Below are 21,028 nucleotides of genomic sequence, written 5' to 3'. Positions count from 1 at the left end.
GTAGCTGCTATTAGCATAAGGGCATTTTGGATAATGCTTTATTTATCTCTACAAATGTGTCCATAATTTATCTCCTTGATGTTTGCAATAGCCTAGTTATCTTGGTAGGGACCTGCATCATCTCCACTGGGCAAATAAGGAAACTGTAACACAAGGAAACATATCTGATATCATTACTGTTCTATAAGACACACAGATATGTATAAGATATATCCTGTTTTACAGAGCAATTTTAAGGAACAGAAATTTTTATTTTTCATCACAGATAGACAGCTATCTGAAGGTTTAAAAGGAAAATGTTTTGTTTTGGTAATGCAAATATGACAGATATCCTATATATCGGAAGGCAGCAGGATATCATAGGGCTTCCCTAGGGCTTCCCTAAGGCTTCCCTGGTGGCTCAGATGGTAAAGCGTCTGCCTGCAATGCAGGAGACCCAGGTTTGATTCCTGGGTTGGGAAGATTCCCTGGAGAAGGAAATGGCAACCCACTCCAAATGCTTGCCTGGAAAATCCCATGGACGGAGGAGCCTGATAGGCTATAGTCCATGGGGTCGAAAAGAGTCAGACACGACTGAGCAATAGGTTCTATTATCTTTATTTAGAATGTACCCATAAAATTTTTAAATGGTCAATAAAGAATTTTTAAAATAAAAGATGTTGAAATAGACATTATTTCATGATTGTAAATGCTCTCATTTCAGAGCACTTTGAATAATATTAAGCAACACTCCTTCCTTAGGTGCTATGGAGAGCACTGTACTTCATTCATCTGGAGACACTACCAGGAGAGAGTTTAGAAAATACGAATGAGCTGTTAAACTGCCTTCATGATCATTTGAAAATTAATTGCATGGTATCCACAAAGGCTTGAATATGAAAAAAGAAGAGGATGTTTTACCGATGAAAGTTAAATTCTAAAGTTCTTCTAGAAAGAACTCATTTTTACAATAGGATTCTAATCTAGGAAATCTTTAAGAAATTGAAATTCTGCTGTGCCGTTTAGTCAAAAAAGTGTCTTGAGTCTTTTGTACCTTAAAGAAGCTTGAGAGAAAAATTGAAACTCCACCACGCAAAGCTACTGAATGTGGCATTTTTGCCAGTTCTAAGTAATTATGAACAGGAAGAGTTTTCCTTTTATAATGTAAAAAAGGCTCTAATCAAATCCAATTCTGCCTCCAATAACCTATTTCTTGATTTATGCCATACATGTGTCTATAGTCACATACTGTTTCAGGACTGATGACTGATCATCTTCTCGGTACCATGGACAGGACCGGAACTGATGGGACCGAGTCAGAAATGCTTGGCCCTGCAGAGAGTGGGTCCGTCACACAACAGAATCTCCCAAAGGCTGTAAAAGTCACAGAACAAAGCCAAAATTTTGAATGTTGTTCTGTTTTGTTCAAAATTCTACTTACTTGACTACTGATATATTTTCACCCTAGATCAATTTCTTTCAAGCCACAGGTTATTTGTCTATACATGCTAATTTATTGTTGTTTTTCAGTCACTCAGTCGTGTCTGACTCTTTGCGACCCCAAGAACCACAGCACGCCAGGCCTCCCTGTCCTTCACTATCTCGTGGAGTTTACCCAAACTCATGTCCATCCAGTCAGTGATGCCATCCAATCACCTCATCCTCTGTTGCCCGCTTCTCCACTTGCCCTCAGTCTTTCCCAGCATCAGGGTCTTCTGCAGTGAGTTGGCTCTTTTATCAGGTGGCCAAAGTATTCCAGCTTCACCTTTAACATCAGTCCTTACAAATGAATATTTAGGGTTGACATCCTTTATGACTGATTGGTTTGATCTCCTTGCAGGCTAAGGAACCCTCAAGAGTTTTCTCCAGTACCACATTTTGAAGACATCAATTCTTGGGTGCTCATGTATCTTTATGGTCCAACTCTCACATCTGGACATGACTACTGGAAAAACCGTAGCTTTGACTATATGCACCTTTGTCAGCAAAGTGATGTCTCTGCTTTTTAACGTGATGTCTAGATTTGTCATAGCTTTCCTTCCAAGGAGCTAGTGTCTGTCTTTTAATTTCATGGCTGCAGTCATTGTCTGCAGTGATTTTGGAGCCCAAGAAAATAAAATTCATCACTACTTCCACTTCTTCCCCCATTTATTTATCCTGAAGTGATGGGACCGGATGCCATGATCTTAATTTTTTGAATGCTGTTTTAAGCCAGCTTTTTCACTCTCTTCTTTCACTGTCATCAAGAGACTCTTTAGTTCCCTTTCGCTTTCCGCCATTAGAATAGTATCATCTGCATACCTGAGGATATTGATATTTCTCCCAGCAATCTTGATTCCAGCTTGTGCTTCATCCAGTCTAGCATTTTGCATGATGTACTCTGCATGTAAGTTAAATAAGTAGGGTGACAATATCCAGTTTTGTCCTACTCCTTTCCCAAGTTTTAACTAGTCCACTGTTCCATGTCCAGTTCTGTTGCTTCTTGTCCTGCATACTAGTTTCTCAGGAGACAGGTAAGGTGATTTGGTACTCCCATATCTTTAAGAATTCTTCACAGTTTGTTGTGATTCAAACACTCAAAGGCTTTAGCATAGTCAATGAAGCAGAAGTAAATGTTTTTCAGGGACTCCCTTGCTTTTTCCATGATCCAACGAACATTGGCAATTTGATCTCTGGTTCCTCTGCCTTTTCTAAACCCAGCTTGTACATCTGGAAGCTCTTGGTTCACATACTGCTGAAACCCAGCTTGAACGATTCACAGCATAACACTGCTGGCGTGTGAATGAGTGCAACTGTGCAGTAGTTTGAACATTCTCTGGCATCGTCCTTCTTTGGGACTGGAATGCAAACTGACCTTTTCCAGTCCTGTGGCCACTGCTGAGTTTTCCAAATTTGTTGACTTACTGAATACAGCATTTTAACAGCATCATCTTTTAGGGTTTTAAATAGCTCAACTGGAATTTCATTACCTCCACTAGCTTGTCTGGTTCTAGGTGAGTGACCACACCATCATGGTTATCCAGGTCATTAAGATCTTTTTTGTATAGTTCTTTTGTGTATTCTTGCCACCTCTTCTTAGTCTCTTCTGCTTCTATTAAGTCCTTACCATTTCTGTCCTTTATTGTGCCTATCTTTGCATGAAGTACTCCCTTGATATCTCCCAACTTTCTTGAAGAGATCTCTAGTCCTTCCCCTTCTTTTTTTCCCCTATATTTCTTTGCATTGTTCATTTAAGAAGGCATTCATATCTCTCCTTGGTATTCTCTGGAACTCTGCATTCAGTTGGGCATATCATCTTCCCTCTCTCCCTTGCCTCTTCCTTCTTTTCTTTCCACAGCTATTCATAAAGCCTCCTCAGGCAACCACTTTGCCTTCCTGCATTTCTTTTTCTTTGGGATGGTTTTGGTCACTGCCTCCTGTATAATGTTATGAAGCTCTGTCCATAGTTCTTCAGGCACTCTGTCTACTAGATCTAATCCCCTGAATCTATTCATCACTTCCACAGTATAATCGTAAGGGATTTGATTGAGGTCATATCTGAATGGTCTAGTGGTTTTCCCTACCTGCTTCAATTTAAACCTGAATTTTGCAATAAGGAGCTCATGATCCGAGGCACAGTCAGCTCCCAGTCTTGTTTTTGCTGACTGTATAGAGCTTCTGCATCTTTGGCTGCAAAGAATATAATCAATCTGCTTTCGGCATTGAACATCTGGTGATGTCCATGTATAGAGTCTTCTCTTGGGTTGTTGGAAAAGGGTGCTTGTTATGACCAGTGTGTTCTCTTGGAAAGACTCTTGTTAGCCTTTTCCTTGCTTCATTTTGTACTCCAAGGTCAAACTTGCCTGTTACTATGGGTATCTCCTGACTACCTACTTTTGCATTCCAGTCCTGTATGATGATCAGAACATCTTTTTTGTGTGTTAGTTCTAGAAGGTCATATATGTCCTCATAGAACTAGTCAACTTCAGCTTCTTTGGCATTAGTGGTTGTGGCATAGACTTGGATTACTGTGATGCTGAATGGTTTGCCTTGGAAACAAACCAAAGTTATTCTGTTGTTTTTGGGATTGCACCCAAGTACTGCATTTCGGACTCTTTCGTTGACTGTGAGGGCTACTCCAATTCTTCTTAGGGCTTCTTGCCCACAGTAGTAGATATAATGGTCATCTGAATTAAATTCGCCCATTCCCATCCATTTTAGTTCGCTGAATCCTAAGATGTCGATGTCCCATCTAGTCGTCTCCTGCTTCACTATATTCAATTTACCTTGATTAATGGACCTAACATTCCAGGTTTTTATGCAATTTTGTTCTTTATAGCATCAGACTTTACTTTCACCAACAAACACATCCACAACTCAGCATCTTTTCTGCTTTGGCCCAGTCGCTCCATTCTTTTTGGAGCTGTTTCCACATTCTTCCCCAGTAGCATACTGTACACCTTCTGACCCAGGAGGCTCATCTTCCAGTGTCATATCTTTCTGTCTTTTCATATTGCTCAAACGGTTCTCCAGTCAAGTATACTGGAGTGGGTTGCCATTCCCTCCTCCAGAGGACCACGTTTTGTCAGAACTCTTCACTATGACCCCTCCATCTTGGGTGGCCCTCCACAGCATGGCTCATAGCTTCACTGAGTTACACAAGCCCCTTCACCATGACAAGGCTGTGATACATGAAGGAGATGCTAATATATAGAGTAGTCTTATAAATAAGATGTAAGTTTATCTTGGAAGATACTCATTTGATAAAACAATCACAGAATGCAAATGCAAATTTAAATAAATGAAAAAAAGCAACTGACAGCAAAGATTAGTTAATTATCTTTCCCTGTTAAAAGATCTGCTGAACCAGGAATTCCTGATTAGGACTTCTGTATATATAAAGGCCACCATGGAAACTTTCGTATTTTCCTGAGGGCTAGAACGTGGGAGTGATATTAACAGAACTGTCTTCACTAGACTTAAATATCCCCTTGCATTTCCTGAAGGCGAGGCTTGACTTCTTTCACAGGAGGCTTGTGTTGAGCTGCCAGATGCTTCTTTCTCTAGCACGGTCAATGAATCTGTATTGATATCTGCCGTATCCCCAGGGGTGGAGGTGGGAGTTTGAGAGGGTGCCAAAAAAGCTGCTAATTTTCTGGAGGAAGGCACGGGTCTTGTTACTTGCTTGTGTTTTTAGCAAGTGAATTTCCTAAAAGAAAATATGTGTTATCTTGCCAAATAAAAACAGCTTTGAGGGCCTACCTTCATTTAGTATTATATTATTAATCAATGAAACAATTAAAAGTAAAAATAAGCCAGACAGAGAAAACAGATAATGCACGGCATCATTTATATGTGGAATCAAAAAACTTTAAAAAAAATCAAACTCACAGAAACAGACAGTGAAGAGGGCTGGAGCCTGGGGAAAAAGGGAGAGGTTGGTAAATGCGTACAAACTTCCAGCTGTAAGATGAATCAGGTCTGAGAAGCTAACGCAAAACATGGTGACTACAGTTCCTGTGTGCGTGCTAAACCACTTCAGTAGTGTCCAATTCTTTATAGTTCACCAGGCCCCTCTGTCCATGAGTTTCTCCAGGCAAGAACACTAGAATGGATTGCCATGTCCTCCTCCAGGGGATCTTCCTAACCCAGGTATCAAACCCATGCCTCCTAAAGCTCCTGCGTTGGCAGTGGGTTCTTTACCACTAGCACCACCCGGGAAGCCCACTGTAGTTAACACTGCATTTAATTGACATCTGCTGAGAGAGTAGAACTTAAATGTTGTCATACACACACGCACAAAGATAAATATATGAAGTGCTGGATGTGCTAATTAACCAGATAGTAGGACTCTTTTCACAGTGGATACAATAAAAATAATACAAGAAACAACTCTTATTTGAAGGAAGTTACTATGGTCAACTACACAGTAAATAAAAATCAGTAACAGAAAAGAACTCACAGTTTATTTAAAAACCCTAATTTTAGTTGTACGCTTCAACCTCATTTTTTTTAAAACAGTTTGACCAACAGGAAAAAAAAGTTGCTGGTGTGAGTTGTCTTGGTTCCTTTTTCATTTCCTGCTCCTTCTGTTTCCCAGACAACAGTTGCGAGAAGGAGGAGAAGCCCAGCTGCTGAATATTTTAAAATATTGTAGCTTTCTCCCAGCAAGTAATTTCCAAGATATACTTTGGGAATTACAGAGTAGAATATTCTTTCCTATATTTTTAATGAGCCATAATTCTACAACAGCTTTACTAAGTATTGGGTTGGCCAAAAAGTTCGTTGAGGTTTTCCAGAAGATGTTATGGGAAGATCAAACTTTTTGGCTAACCCAGTACCTAAATGTCTGCCTTCTTATGGTAGAACTTTTACAGATATGTACCTGAGGTGATTTCAGCTTGCACACCACCATGATGCACCAAGCTGGAGGCTAAAGGAGACACTGTTGTACCTAAGTCTAGAGTTCTTAAACTTAAGCCAGAATTCAACATGCTTCACTTACAGTTTTAGAGTAACAGAGTACAGACAATGAATGTCAGATTGGGAAGAGAGCACGGTGGCACATCTAAATGGTAAATGAAAAATCTGCTGAGTGTGAAGGGACACGGAAAACTGTTATGCTTTTAAGATATGTAAGTCAGATTTGAGAACCCCTCTCCCCTTGCCGCTGGGTTCTTTTACTACTTTAAAGTCTTAAATAAAAGGATAAAAGGGGAAAGCCAATTTTGGAGAATTATTATAAAGAGTTAAGTCTAAAAGTCAGAACAACTGCAAATAAGCCCTACTAAAACAAGCAGCTGGCAATATATTTTTAATTCACAATTTAGATCTGCATAGGCTTTTAAAGTCATAAATTTCTAAAGTGAAATTTGCCTCCTAAAGCTTTATATGATGAGTTATTTCCCTGTAATAGACATCAGAGCTGTATGACATTCAGCTTTTTATTACCTTGAATTTAAAGTGAAAAATATAACAGCTTCATACATTGAACAGAACTTAGCAGCATCTGCAGCAATTTCATAATTAGTTACAATAATAATAGCTCAACTTTTTAGAATTTTCTTATGAAGAATGCAACCCGCTTTTTAAAAAAGGAGGTTGGGCACATGGAGCTCAAGCACCAAGGGATTCAGCCACAGGGCTTCAGATGCTCTTCTAAGCCCTCACTGGATTCTCTCCAATATACTGGGAATTGGCTCCATTTGCAACATAATATAGAACAATGTGCACCAATTTTTCTGTTCCTGTAGCTTAGATAGTGCCAGTATTCTTACGATTATCACCATCATGCTTTTTTTCCTGAGCAATATATATCTCAATCATGACTCGGAAAACCACAGGATGAAAAATGAAAGAGAGAACGTGCAGTCTTGAGTCTTTTACGTTGCTCCTTCTGATTACACATATCACATAAATGTTAAATAAAAAAAGAATGTAAAAAATATACATGCCCTAATGCAGCTATTTAAAATTACACACGCATGTATGTATAAAATAACTAGAAGGTATTATGCAAAGGTAAATGTGATGGAATTAGGGGTGACTTTCCCCCCAAATTTATGGATTATGAGTACCATGCTTAAGGTTATGAGGTTTGTGGTTTTAAAAGCTCACAAATCATTTATATAGTCCTTAACTTTCCACTGTAAGAATGTTAAGAGACCACCATTTCCATTCATTCATAACTGTGAGCTCTCTATGTGTATTTGTTTGAATACATTAGTGAATGAACAGGTTACTGAACAAGTGGACAAATACAAACTAGTGAATAAACTTTCCACCATTTTTAAGAAAGCAAGTCATTTTTAAAAGCTACAAGAACACAAGGATACCAAATATAACCTAATCTTCCGTAAGTATGGCTATTTTCCTTCAGAAATTTAAATTTACATATAAACTTGAGTTTAAAAAGTCTAAAAACCTTGAAATGAATATTTTCCCAGGGAAGCCCATTCAACAAGGAACTGAACGTGTGTGTCAGTTATCAAGGACTGGCAACTTGGTCCTCTGACTCTAAGGGTCCAGAACAGTGTGTGGCACATACTTCTTCATACACATTGTGGCAGGAAAGACGAAATGCCAGTGGCAATGGTGTCTCTTTTACTGCTTTTTAAACAAGGAGAAATCACTGGGTATATTCCTCTGAACATCAGTTCTACTGACTTCCACAGTAATCATGTCCTTGCTCTGCCAACTCATCCAACCTAAAACCGTTTACTAAGGTAAGCTCTTGCTACACATGTCCTTATTTTACACACCATACATACCTGTCTTATACAGGAGTGTTTTTTTTCTATAATAATCTGTGGCTGATACTGTATAGTTTGAAAACATAACTCTTAGAGGAACGTAGATAAATTCAAATGTGATACAGATATAGGAGTTTACTGAAAATCAATCTATTTTACACACACCATAACCTTTGAGGGTGACATCATGGAGAGAATTATGAGAAGACATTGTCTCTGGCGTTACTGTAAGACTGACTGATTGTACCCACGCAGTGTTAGCATGACATAGCTTATGCATTTATGGTGTGATGGAAATTAAAATTCACTGAAATGTGCATTTCCTTTGTTCGCCTGCCAACCACATATTATGATGCAGGACATTAGAAACATAAATATATACCCATTGTGGCTTTTTATCTTCTTTTCTTAAGCAACTGAAAGTTACTGTAAGACATGTTTTGTGTAATGTTTATAAAATAGCATATTTTCAAGAGAAACCCAAGATCTCAAACAATTAATAAGTATCACTTCAAAGGCAGATAATGAAAATACCTTGAAAAAAACGTTACGTACAAGTTTAAAGATACTAATCGAGCCTTCAGATACTATAAGGCACCAAGGAGACGGGTGCTGCAAAGACATGATTGCGCAGGAATTTCTACTTGCTTTGGTTAACTTTAAAGAAAAGTGATAGTGTGTGTCTACAGATATCAAGAAAGAAATTGATGTTTACACAGGAAAACATCAGTCGTTTCTTAGCCCTTTGCCATTGTCATTTTAAAATGTGCATTATATTTCTTCTGATCACAAATATATTTCTTATTTAATATACAAAGAATAAACAAACATAAAGAAGAAAATAACTTAAGCACTGGACCACTGTTAATAGTATTTTACAAACTCGCATTTTTTGGCCACATAATGAACACTGCTCCTACATTCAATCATTAAATCCAATGCATATTAACAGTAGATGATTTGACATAAAGATAAGTGATTCTTTAAAAAAAACTGAGCTTACTTCACTTATAACTTTCAATCTCATGTATATATAAACCACAGAAACATGGGTTCTGAGATTCTTTCCTTAGAACTCTAAACATAAGGAGCTATGTGGCATTTTCCAAATTTAAATGACATTTGGACTATAAGCCCAAGTCTCATGACAGAATCCAACTCTGTATGTGTGGTTCCTCAAGTTTTAGATACTCCCCTTTATATAAATCTCAGAGAGAAGTGTGATTTTAGGGCCTAAGATCAATAGCAGAGGACTCTCGGCATCTTACCTAACGTCTGCACAGTGTCTCTCCTGTCTCCTGCCGTGGGGCTTCCCTCCTGACACCACACTGCCTCACCCGGCACTCAGGGGTGTGCGACCCACAGGCTCGGGCCAGTAACACTCCTTAACGGTCCTCTGTGACCAACTCAACAGCCAGTGGGCAAATCCTTCCTCTGTGCTCGCCCCTCATCCTTGCCTCCGAGGTAGAGTCCTGAGAAGCGTTTATAAGGCTTCTCATGGGATAATCGCATGGAATCGGGCAACCCGTCACATTCAGTGCTCGCCAGCAAAATAAAACATCTTCATATCAGCTCTCCTCCATCTTCTAGTTGACTTCTCTTTTCCCTCACTCCTAAAGCCTGGGGTTTAATCCTCTAATTGAAGCCTGGGGTTTAATCCTCTAAATGACACCTCATAAGAATTTGGCCTCAGGCTCTGACGTCTGTCTGGGGACCATTTTACGGCAAGAGGTACAAAATGTTCGTGCTGGTGGAAAATAGGGGCAGGACCACGGAAATCACTGGTCTTACTTCAAAGACGAAAAGCAGGTGGCTTAAAAACACAACAAAATGACAAGTTATTAAATTATTTTAAGTACCAGCTCAGGGAAAATTCCATGAAGTTGACAATTGCACTCATCTCACACGCTAGTAAAGTCATGCTCAGAATTCTCCAATCCAGACTTCAGCAATATGTGAACCGTGAACTTCCTGAGGTTCAAGCTGGTTATAGAAAACGCAGAGGAACCAGAGATCAAGTTGCCAACATCTGCTGGATCATGGAAAAAGCAAGAGACTTCCAGAAAAACATCTATTTCTGCTTTATTGACTATGCCAAAGCCTTTGACTGTGTGCATCACAATAAACTGTGGAAAATTCTGAAAGAGATGGGAATATCAGACCACCTGACCTGCCTCTTGAGAAACCTATATGCAGGTCAGGAAGCAACAGTTAGAACTGGACATGGAACAGCAGACTGGTTCCAAATAGGAAAAGGAGTATGTCAAGGCTGTATATTGACACCCTGCTTATTTAACTTATATGCAGAGCACATCATTAGAAATGCTTGGCTGGAAGAAGCACAAGCTGGAATCAAGATTGCTGGTCGAAATATCAATAACCTCAGATATGCAGACGACACCACCCTTATGGCAGAAAGTGAAGAGGAACTAAAAAGCCTCTTGATGAAAGTGAAAGTGGAGAGTGAAAAAGTTGGCTTAAAACTCAACATTCGGAAAACGAAGATCATGGCATCTGGTCCCATCACTTCATGGGAAATAGATGGGGAAACAGTGGAAACAGTGTCGGGGCTCCAAAATCACTGCAGATGGTGACTGCAGCCATGAAATTAAAAGACGCTTACTCGTTGGAAGGAAAGTTATGACCAACCTAGATAGCATATGGAAAAGCAGAGACATTACTTTGCCAAAAAAGGTCTGTCTAGTCAAGGCTACGGTTTTTCCCGTAGTCATGTATGGATGTGAGAGTTGGACTGTGAAGAAGGCTGAGTGCCGAAGAATTGATGCTTTTGAACTGTGGTGTTGGAGAAGACTCTTAAGAGTCTCTTGGACTGCAAGGAGATCCAACCAGTCCATTCTGAAGGAGATCAGCCCTGGGATTTCTTTGGAAGGAATGATGCTAAAGCTGAAACTCCAGTACTTTGGCCACCTCATGTGAAGAGTTGACTAATTGGAAAAGACTCTGATGCTGGGAGGGATTGGGGGCAGGAGGAGAAGGGGACGACAGAGGATGAGATGGCTGGATGGCATCACTGACTCCATGGACGTGAGTCTGGGTGAACTCCGGGAGTTGGTGATGGACGGGGAGGCCTGGCGTGCTGCAATTCATGGGGTCGCAAGGAGTTGGACACGACTGAGTGACTGAACTGAACTGAACTGAGGAGTGTCTATTCTCCAAAGTGAAAGTGAAAGTGAAAATCCCCCAGTCGTGTCCCACTCTTTGCGACCCCATGTCCATGGAATTCTCCAGGTCAGAATACTAGAGTGGGTAGTCCTTCCCTTCTCCAGGGGATTGTCCCAACCCAAGGATCGAACCAGGGTCTCCAGCATTGCAGGTGGATTCTTTACCAGTTGAGACACAAGGGAAGCCCGACCAAGGTTTAGATATTGAACCAATGGTATATATATAGCATTGCACTGGTTTGGAACGCACAAGTCTGGGAATTCAAGGGGAGAGGTGGGGTTGACTTTTCTCATCAATACTCCCAGTGGCCACTGTAGAATCTGTACTTCCTGTTCACACAAGCTTACACTCTGCCAGGGTTAGGCTCCTAGGAAGACACTACCTTCTCAGGAGATACTGCAATGTTCCTCATACTTGAAGCTCAACAGACAAATGAGTTACTACATTATCAGGGGTAATCAACCTTAATCATCAAGAGGAGCTACAGTTTCTGCTACACAGTAGGGGTGACTTGCTGGCATCTCATGGTGCGTCTGTGATAATGGTGAATGGGCAAGTGCAACAGCTATATAAGCATCAAAAACAAAGGTTTAGATCTCTAAGAAATATGAAACTATCCACCAGGCAAGCAACCAAGACCGGCTGAATTGTTGTCCAAAGAGTAAGAAAAAGTCTAGAACTGACGCTGAGAGAAATCTACAGTGCACATAAACTGCAGTGTTGGGATTACCTGCAACAACGGAGATTACTACTTGCCTCACTATCCCTCCTGCCTCAAGTCTTCTAGAGATTGTGACAGGTCATTACCTTAAGGGGCTACTGAGGAGGATGTCTGGTATTCTCAAAAAGTAAAGTCCCTGTGAAACCCGGATAGCTTACCTCATACCTGTGTTGCAGCCTCTGCAGCCACCATGAGCTTTCCCATGGCACTAGCGGGTGCCACTCAGCACCACGTGTGTGAACCCAGGAGTGTGGGTGAGTTAACACCCTTTGGGTGGGCCTTTAGCCAGCAGGAAACAACAGCTAGCAAGTAACTCTCTTCCCTTTTCTCTCCTGCACTGGAAGATCCTGAGAGGCATTTCCCACTCTTGCGGACAAGCCCCTGCGATGCAGCAGGCCGCTGCACACGGAGCAGCCTGCTCAGCGACGCTTCCTGTCTTTCCTGCCCTCCTCTTCCATGTCACTCGTCCTGCTCCTCACGCCTTCTCTCTAGGCCTGCACTTCCTAATGAAGTCAGAGCAGACAAACCCTCTGTCCTATGCTCTGCTATAAGGAAAAGGGAGACGAAGAGCCTGAAACCAAAATACGTAAGAGTATTTTCATAAATCAGCATGAAAAAGACAGCCAACGTAACAGAAAACTGGGCCAAAGGCCTGAACAGAAGCGACATAAAGAGAAAATCTGAACAGGCGAAAACTGATGAGACAGTGCTCAGTGTGATTTGTAATCATAAGAATGCAAATTAAGATAACTAAGGCACTAAATCAAAATACTGTCGTTTGTCAAACTCATGAAGCAATTTAGACTCTCATACAGTATCAGTGGTGCTTTCAGTAGATATAATATCTTTGGGAAAAAAGCTGAGCATTATCTAATAAAGTGAAATTATGCATCCCCTATGAGCATCAATTCCACTTCTGATCATCCACCCTAGAGAAACTCACGTATACTGGGTTACAAAACAAGATGTTCAGAGCATCATTATTCGTAATAGCCAAAACTTGGAAGCAACCCATCTTTCCAGGAACAGCAGAACAGAAAAATAAATTGTGGTTTATGTTTACAATAGAGTACTATACAGCAATGAAAATAAATAGCTACAACAATACCCAAAACATGAATACGTCTTAACAACTTAATTTGAGCAAGAGAAAAAACCAAAACAGTATTACTGCATAATTTTTTATATAAAATTCAAAACAGGCAAAACTAAACTATATTATTTAGAAATGCAAACGGTAAAGGAAAGTAAGGAAGTTGATTAGCATAGGAAGGAAAGGAATATGATTAGGAAAAGAAAGGCAGGAGGCTCCTGGAGTGCTGATAATTATCTATTTCTCTATATTTATGGGGTGTTTTTGGCAATAAAAAGGTTAAAATGCAATTTTTAATTTGTTTTTTAATATGAGGTGGCCAATTTTTGGATATTACATCTTCTGTAGCAGTCAGGTTAGTCAATGCTATAGTATTTGAAAGACAAACTATTACATAAGAATCTAATCCTAATTTTTATCACCTTATAAAGTATTAAAATACAAAATAGAATGTAAATATATCTTGACAAAATAGTTAAAATAATATAACTGTCATAGTAAATACTATATATGCTTGCAAATAACTTTTATTAATATCTAGTAATTCTTTCCATCACCATTAACAATATTAAAATTCAAAACAATATATGAAATCTAAATTATGCAAGATTTCATGTAAAATCTAATATGAAAGTTGTATTTTCTACTTATTAACCAAAGCTTTTTGTTGATCTTTTCTAAACTTTACTAAAATCACTCAAATTCACTCCAACTTTCTCTGGGACTTTGTTCCTATCCTGCCTTTTCTGGCGTGACTCATCTCTCCTACTTAAGTACCATCTGTCTATTCTGAACAGTATTCAGGTTTTTTCCCTAGTGGCCTATTTATCCTTTTGGAAAGAAAAAAGTGCAGTTGTCTTCTGTCTGTAGGTACCTGTAGGAATCTGACAAAAAGAAAAACTGTACAGTTAAGGTTCAGTGAGACAGTTCTTATCAAAAGACACTAATATCCCCACTAATCAGAAATCTTTAAAACAAATAGGTCAAAGAGGTCATGGAATTTGATTACCTGTGACTTCCAAAAAAGTCTCAGGAACACACACAAAGGCTAAATGCTTTGCTGAGGGAAGAGAAAGCGAGAGAGAGAGAGAGAGAGAGAGAGAGAGAGAGAGAGAGAGGATGAACGCTAAGCATCAGGAAGGGATGAACCTGTCTAAAACACTGAAAACTTCAATTTCAAAGAGCTTCACCCATTAAGGAATCAAGAAATGAGATTTATTAGCAGTTCTGCTTTGTTAATATCTTCTTAAAACGTATTTACTTTTGGCTGCTCGGGGCCTTGGCACGGCTTGCTTTCTTCCGCTGCTGTAAGCGGGCCGCTCTCCTCCAGCAGTCGCTGGGCGTGCTCCTCACGGCAGCGCCTTCCCCTGCGAAGGCCAGGCTCTTGGGCGCGGGCCCAGCGGCTGCGCCAACGGGCTGAGTTGGTCGGAGCCACGTGGGCTGTTCCTGGACCAGGGATCGAACCCGTGTCCCCTGCACTGGCAGGTGGATTCTTTACCAATGAGCCCCAGGGAAACCCCTGGTTTTTCTTTCTAATGTCAATTCACAAGTTCTTAACAGGATTAATCTTTAGTGTTCTATATTTCGATATTTGGCTATTAGAAATGCTACATTAAAAAAGCAACTTACAATATTAGTGACTAATGAAGTATTTAAACCAGCAAAATTGTCATAAACTTTTAGATTAATGTTAGGTACAAAAAAAAAAAGGCATGCAATTTGGATCCTGAGGAACGGGGTTTAAGGCCTGGCTTTGAAACTTAACAGTCACGTGATTTGGGGCAAACTCTTCTACATGTGGAACATTCTGGGCTTCAAAGCCTTGTTAAATGGAAAGCAGTATATAAAATCTGCTACATAATTTATTAAAGTACTACCAGTGTTCATAATTACTATGCTAATTTAATTTCATATTTAGTATTCCTGTAATATGGACACAGAAGCAAAAATCAGTCTGCTAAAAGTTAATGCGTAAAAATTTTCTATATGGTATTGCCAGATACCAAACTGCACAGCCATGTGATCCCAGAGTGTAAAGTTATACACTCTCTGGAGCACCACCTCTTCATCTTTACAAAGAGAAAATGCTAAGAATTACCTCAAAAGAGCTATTATAGTGATTAAAGTGAGATGTCAAATGCTGCTATGTACAGAACCCAGAACCGTCTAACTCTTAGATGTCACTATCATTGTTCTAATTTGGATTTCGTTGCATTTTGCATGCCACCATTTTTTCTTACAGGAGTCCATTCCTAGCCTAATAACATATATTTTGTATTCTGGTCAGAATGGCACACAGCCTGTGACAGATTATGACGAGTGTTCCATTCATTCCAGCCAAGGTCAATGGCAGCATCACGGCTACACACAGCAAATCTAAGAGTGATTTAGGATCCTCCTCAACAGAGTGTTGAAACTCTTATTATCAGAAAAATGGATTACCACAGGGAAACCACACAGATTACCACAGGCATAAGTATACAATGTAGAGCAGAGGTTTATCTGCAATAAAAAGCATTAATTGTGTCATTCTGATCATAATAGCCCTGACAAGGAACATGAACAACCCACCTTCAAGGGGACTACCACTGAAACAGATGACTATGTCACTTCATTCTAAGAGCACAGCAGTTAGAATTACAGTCATGAAAAAAAAAAAAATCAAAACCAGATATGAGAAATGATCTATATTAAAAGCATGAGTGCTGAATGAATGAAGACACTGCAACCCCCAGAGCCAGGTACATAGAACAGCGGGTGGCATCAGTGTACATGGGAGCCTCAATTTTCACAGCACTTTTAAGTGTGTTTATAAATGTTTTAGCAAGATGACACATTATGTTATTGAACAATTAAGTCAGTAAAGTACCAAGGCATTCTGATTTTCATGAAAATCACATTGGCAACCTATGAATCGTGTAAACACATCAGAGACTGAAAAGTACAAATTTAGTAGGATTCATTAAAATGTACAAAGAGATACATGGACAACTCAGGAAGTGTTTGTGTATTTCATTTTCCAAATTATACTTAGCTGTTCATTATTGTATTTATTTCTGCATAGTTTGAAATATGGACTTTTTTCATTCTGGTACACCATGATCATTTTAAGACAATTTTCATTCATTTCAATTTCATGCAGTAGGGCTTTATTTTTATGCTCCAGCCAAAAGAACAGTATGTGATACAGCTCTTATTTTAGTGACAGACATTCCATATGTATCATGTATGAAATGTTAAAAAAAATCAGAAAACATCCAGTATTTCCAGCCTGTGTAATATATGACAAGATTATAGAGTCTACTGATGTATAGTTATGTTCCATATATGATTTTGTGATAAAGTGAATTTGTTGTTTTTTGAAGAGGAGTCTGGCAGGCTACAGTCCATGGGATTGCAAAGAGCCAGACAAAACTGAGCAACTTTCACTTTCACTACGATAAAGATCTTTTTCATAGATCAAAGATGATAAAGAAATCAGAAACAAAAGAAAATGTAAACTAGATGGGCAAAAAAAATCTGACTACACTCTTACTTATTTCCATAGGGTTCAGCAATACTGGAAAGGCATTAGCATGTTTAACTTCCAAATGAGCAGAAAACATTTCAAGAAGAGGTAATGTCTTTCTCTCCTTGAGGCCCTTCTGCCTATCCAGGAGACTTTAAAGCTCAGGAGCTCCCCCTGCGGTGCTCCAGAGAAGCATGTGCAGCTCTGCACAAAGTCCCCTCTTAGAAGTGGGGGGGGGGGGGTCCTGCTGTGCCTGGCACATGCCCTGCAAGTGCACCCCCAAATCTGAGGTGACGAGTGAGAGACAGGGCATTACTCTGAAAAAGGGCCATAATGAGAAGGCTGAGCAACTTTTTAGTTCATGTTAGTTCTATCTTTATATTTCTCATATTACCCAATATAGTGCCTTGCAATATCAAACTACTAATATAAGCCCTTTAAATAATATACTGATTAATATTTAACAAATCCATATTTATATTTAAGTTTAAAAATGTCAAAGCCAAATCTGAAATATTTGTTGCCCACAATCATCTGTTATCAATGTAAATTTTGAAAATCTGGTTTACAGTTATAAGTGAGATATACAGTACAGTATTTAAATAATTGATGGTGATAATAGCATGTTTAAAGAGAGGAGACTGCAATTTTCACCTAACAACTACACTGTCATTAGTTATTTATTTTAATCACATATTAAAGTTTAACATATTTGAATTGTTATACCTATTTTACAAAAACCTCACAAGTTACCAGTTTTAAACATTATGATGACACAATTTATGAAAATACAAAGGTTTTTCAAATGAAAGAGAATAGCAAGAAAGAAAACAACATCCAAGAGTAGACAGAGAGATGTTATAGATTTTAAAATGGAATACTATGTAGTAGTTAAAAATGAACTTGCATTTCACCATCTTCAAGTTGTATTTTTCCATACTTTATTACATGAAATAGAGTTGCTTCTAACAAGTGATTTTATCATAAAACCTCTGTTCTCTAGACAGCATATAGGCTTCTGTTGACATTCATTAAATATGCAAAAAATGGGCTGTCATTCTTAATGGCATGCCTGGGCAACTACAATCCTGTAAGGTGCACTGAACAAAGCATGTTAAGAACTACCTTAAGAATGAGTTATCTGTAAACATGCCATTCACTTTCTGAATAAATCAAGAAAGTGTCAGTGTCAAAACTGATACAGTGGGTATGAACAACTTCGAAGAAAGTTCCAGAGATAATGGCAGAGCATACTTTAAAGAAGTGCTCTTTCATCAATACTTTCAATGGCATAGAGGATGATATTATTTAGAAAAAGCTGAGTATCATCTAAGTAGTGATTCAAGAAGAATTTACTCTAAATGTGAAGAGATTTTAGAAATATCTTAGCTAATTTTTCTTTTATTTTTCTTTCTACACATCGAGTGGTAAGTGATAAAATGTTCATCAAAATAAGCCTAAAAAAGCTCTTTCAATATGTCAGTTTCATTGGCAATTTTTTTTTCTATTTTATCAATACAAAAATACTGATGAGCCAAATATGGTAGCACTATATGCAAATACAAGGATAGAGATCAAAAATATATTGTTGAAGGAAAAAAAGTAGGTTGCAAAAATATACATAGAGTGTGATCTTACTGATATAGACAGAGCTAACATAAAGTGATAACCTACGTATTTGCTGCCATATGTACATGCAGATAAACATATTAAAAATGAACTGAAAGGAAACACACAGAGCTAATTAAAGTTATTTGGGGCTAAGTGGAAGTGAAGGAATCAAAACTAGGGATAACAGGAAAATGTTATCTAATGTTGTTGTTGTTTAGTCACTAAGTTGTGTCCGACTCTTTTGTGACCCCGTGGACTGTAGCCAACCAGGCTCCTCTGTCCATGGGATTCACCAGGCAAGAATACTGGAGTGGGTTACCGTTTCATTCTCCAGGGGATCTTCCCAACTCAGGAAGTGAACCCACATCTCCTACTTGGCAGGCATATTCTTCACCACTGAGCCACCAGGGAAGCCCGTGATCTAACTGAATCATTTATAAAGTTCTACTTCTAAAATGGGAAATATACTCTTACATTACTGATATTTTTTTTCAAGTACTGCATACCTAGAAAAATTGACTGAAAGCAAATACATGTAAATATTAACCAGTGGTGAATTACCAGAGGTTAATAAAACTATCAGTCTTTATTTTTCAGTTGGACTTTTTTTTTTTCAGTTTCCACATTAGCTTCCAAACTTTTGAAAGTAAATTAACATTAGGAAACATACATTTTCAACATCAGACAGAGTAATCAGGTATGAACTTGACGACTCAGCTTTCCATCAGTGCCACCGAGCACTATGAGGCCATCCTTCAATGTCCCTCAACTCTCTTGGGAGAAAAAAATGCAGTAAATCGAAACTTCATTGCCCTAATTCCAGGAAATTTCTTTGCCAGTTTGAGACAACTGCTCTTCGTGAGAAGCAACCATTCTTTCATCTTCTACCTTGATGTATTTAAGTTGCAAACATGACCTTAAACCTTTATGAACTTGATTTTTACCTTTCTCTCTCTTGATAATCTTCTCATGTTCCAAAATGATCTGAGTTTTAATGAATAAGGTTAACCCGCTTCTCCTGAAATGTTATTCTTCTCTTCCTTCTAGAGAGAGACACATGAGGTAACGATGTTTGTTTTGAAATTCGACATGGAATCAGGGCTCATACAAGACTTAATACAGATGTGGGGGAAGGGGGTGAGAGGAAACAACTGCATTTTATCATAGGAGCTGCATCAGTTAGGTTAGGGTTTCAGGAAAGAAAATGGATTCGAACGCTTTTAAGTTAAAAAGTTAGAACAAGAAACTAAGAGTTTGAGAAATCTCTGGCCAGGCCAGTAGGGCTGGGTCCCAGGATAAGAAGGCAGAACTCTCCCCGTATCACTGTCAGGGATTCTTGGACCCCAGCTCCATGGGCCTGGACCCAGATCCACAGGCCTGGAGGTCACAGATGCCTCTGCTTCATCTCTTGACACCTACCCAAGCAGCACCCTGGCCACAGAATGAGGTAATAGAAAAAGCAAACAAGACCTCTCCACAATGCATTTGGCATTATCAACAGCACTGCAGAAACACTGCCCCCACAGTCCTCTCCCCTTCCAGATCTTATCTGAATGAATATGTAACAGGCAGGACCATCAAGTCCAGAAATTAAGTCTAAAGAAGATTGCAAAAAATCCCTAGCCCTCTCCCTTATTGGTATCATAGCAACAATACAATCAACACTGATATTCAATTAATATTCTGAAGCCATGTATTCAAGCACTCTGAATTCTGCTCTGTGTTTTAATTAAAAAAAATAAAAATTCTCAGAGGTCCACAGTGAGATAATGTTTCCTCTCTAGCTTGCTTCCTTTCTGGTTTTGGTCTCTGCCAATTTGCATGTGGAGCTGACTGTGTCATAGTCACCATCTGTTTAAATAACCTACATCTCAGAGATTTACACGGCTGCACGTGTCTCAGCAAACCTTTCAGTTTGTGATCTAGGTCATTCAGCCTAGATTTTTTACGGAACAGTTGGCTTTCTTATAGAAATAACTGTATTTAGAATTCTGGAGTGTTCATTTTCTTTGCCAAGTTCTTGATCATCTGCATAAATTTTAATTATAATAAAGCAGCATAATGTAGGAGAAGAAGCACGGGTATTGAAGACAAGACTGTTGGTAGGTCTTTCTGGTTAATAACTAGGTTATATAACTGGCAGACTTACTTTGAATCTCAGAAAACAGTGAAAGAACTTGTTTTCTTCTGCCTTTTTAAAATACAATAATACTTTCAGTGACTTCAGAAGGCATCTTCTTATCAAGCTTGTAGTTTCCTGGAGCTGTAATTTGCTGATTTTTAAAACTAAGACGTTATCACTATTACCTGACAAACTATTAGAAGAATCATTTAAAAGTCTATCCTGTTTCAAAATTGGCCCCCTTCTATGCTGTCTGGGTAATGTCCTCATTCCATTAGTAAATCACAATCAGACATATGACAACAAAAATTTTAAAAATGGGAGGGAAGTTCAAAAGGAAGGGGATATATGTATGCCTATGGCTGATTCATGTTGAGGTTTGACAGAAAACAACAAAATTCTGTAAAGCAATTATCCTTAATAAAAAAAAATTTTAAAAAGAAATATTCAAAGCAAAAAACAATGCTACTATTGAAGTAAGGCTGTGTTAGTTTCTGGGGTGCAGCCATGTGACGCAGGTATGCCGTACACAACAGTCTGAACCTGCTCACCCCAGACCTCCAGGCCATCCCTGCCCCTC

At 38.9% G+C, this 21,028-nt stretch overlaps 1 protein-coding gene, 1 long non-coding RNA gene and 1 other non-coding gene across 3 annotated transcripts in view; 1 reads left to right on the top strand and 2 right to left on the bottom strand.

Annotated features, from left to right (window-relative positions):
• LOC133251753 (uncharacterized) overlaps positions 1 to 8,677 on the bottom strand; it is a 55,388-nt gene extending 46,711 nt beyond the window's left edge. Inside the window, exon 1 of the long non-coding RNA XR_009737777.1 lies at positions 1,229 to 8,677. This is a non-coding gene — a long non-coding RNA (uncharacterized LOC133251753). The remainder of the gene's footprint in view (positions 1 to 1,228) is intronic.
• Positions 1 to 21,028, bottom strand: part of CAMK4 (calcium/calmodulin dependent protein kinase IV) — a 269,812-nt gene that overhangs the window by 193,472 nt on the left and 55,312 nt on the right. The gene's annotated exons all lie outside the window — the stretch shown is intronic.
• Positions 390 to 461, top strand: TRNAC-GCA (transfer RNA cysteine (anticodon GCA)). Its single transcript has one exon. It is a non-coding gene; the product is annotated as a tRNA-Cys (tRNA).

This window comes from Bos javanicus, chromosome 7 (assembly GCF_032452875.1).
Source record: "Bos javanicus breed banteng chromosome 7, ARS-OSU_banteng_1.0, whole genome shotgun sequence".
NCBI lineage: Eukaryota > Metazoa > Chordata > Mammalia > Artiodactyla > Bovidae > Bos > Bos javanicus.
Note: the sequence above shows the minus strand (reverse complement) of the source record. Positions and strands in the feature narration are given on the sequence as shown.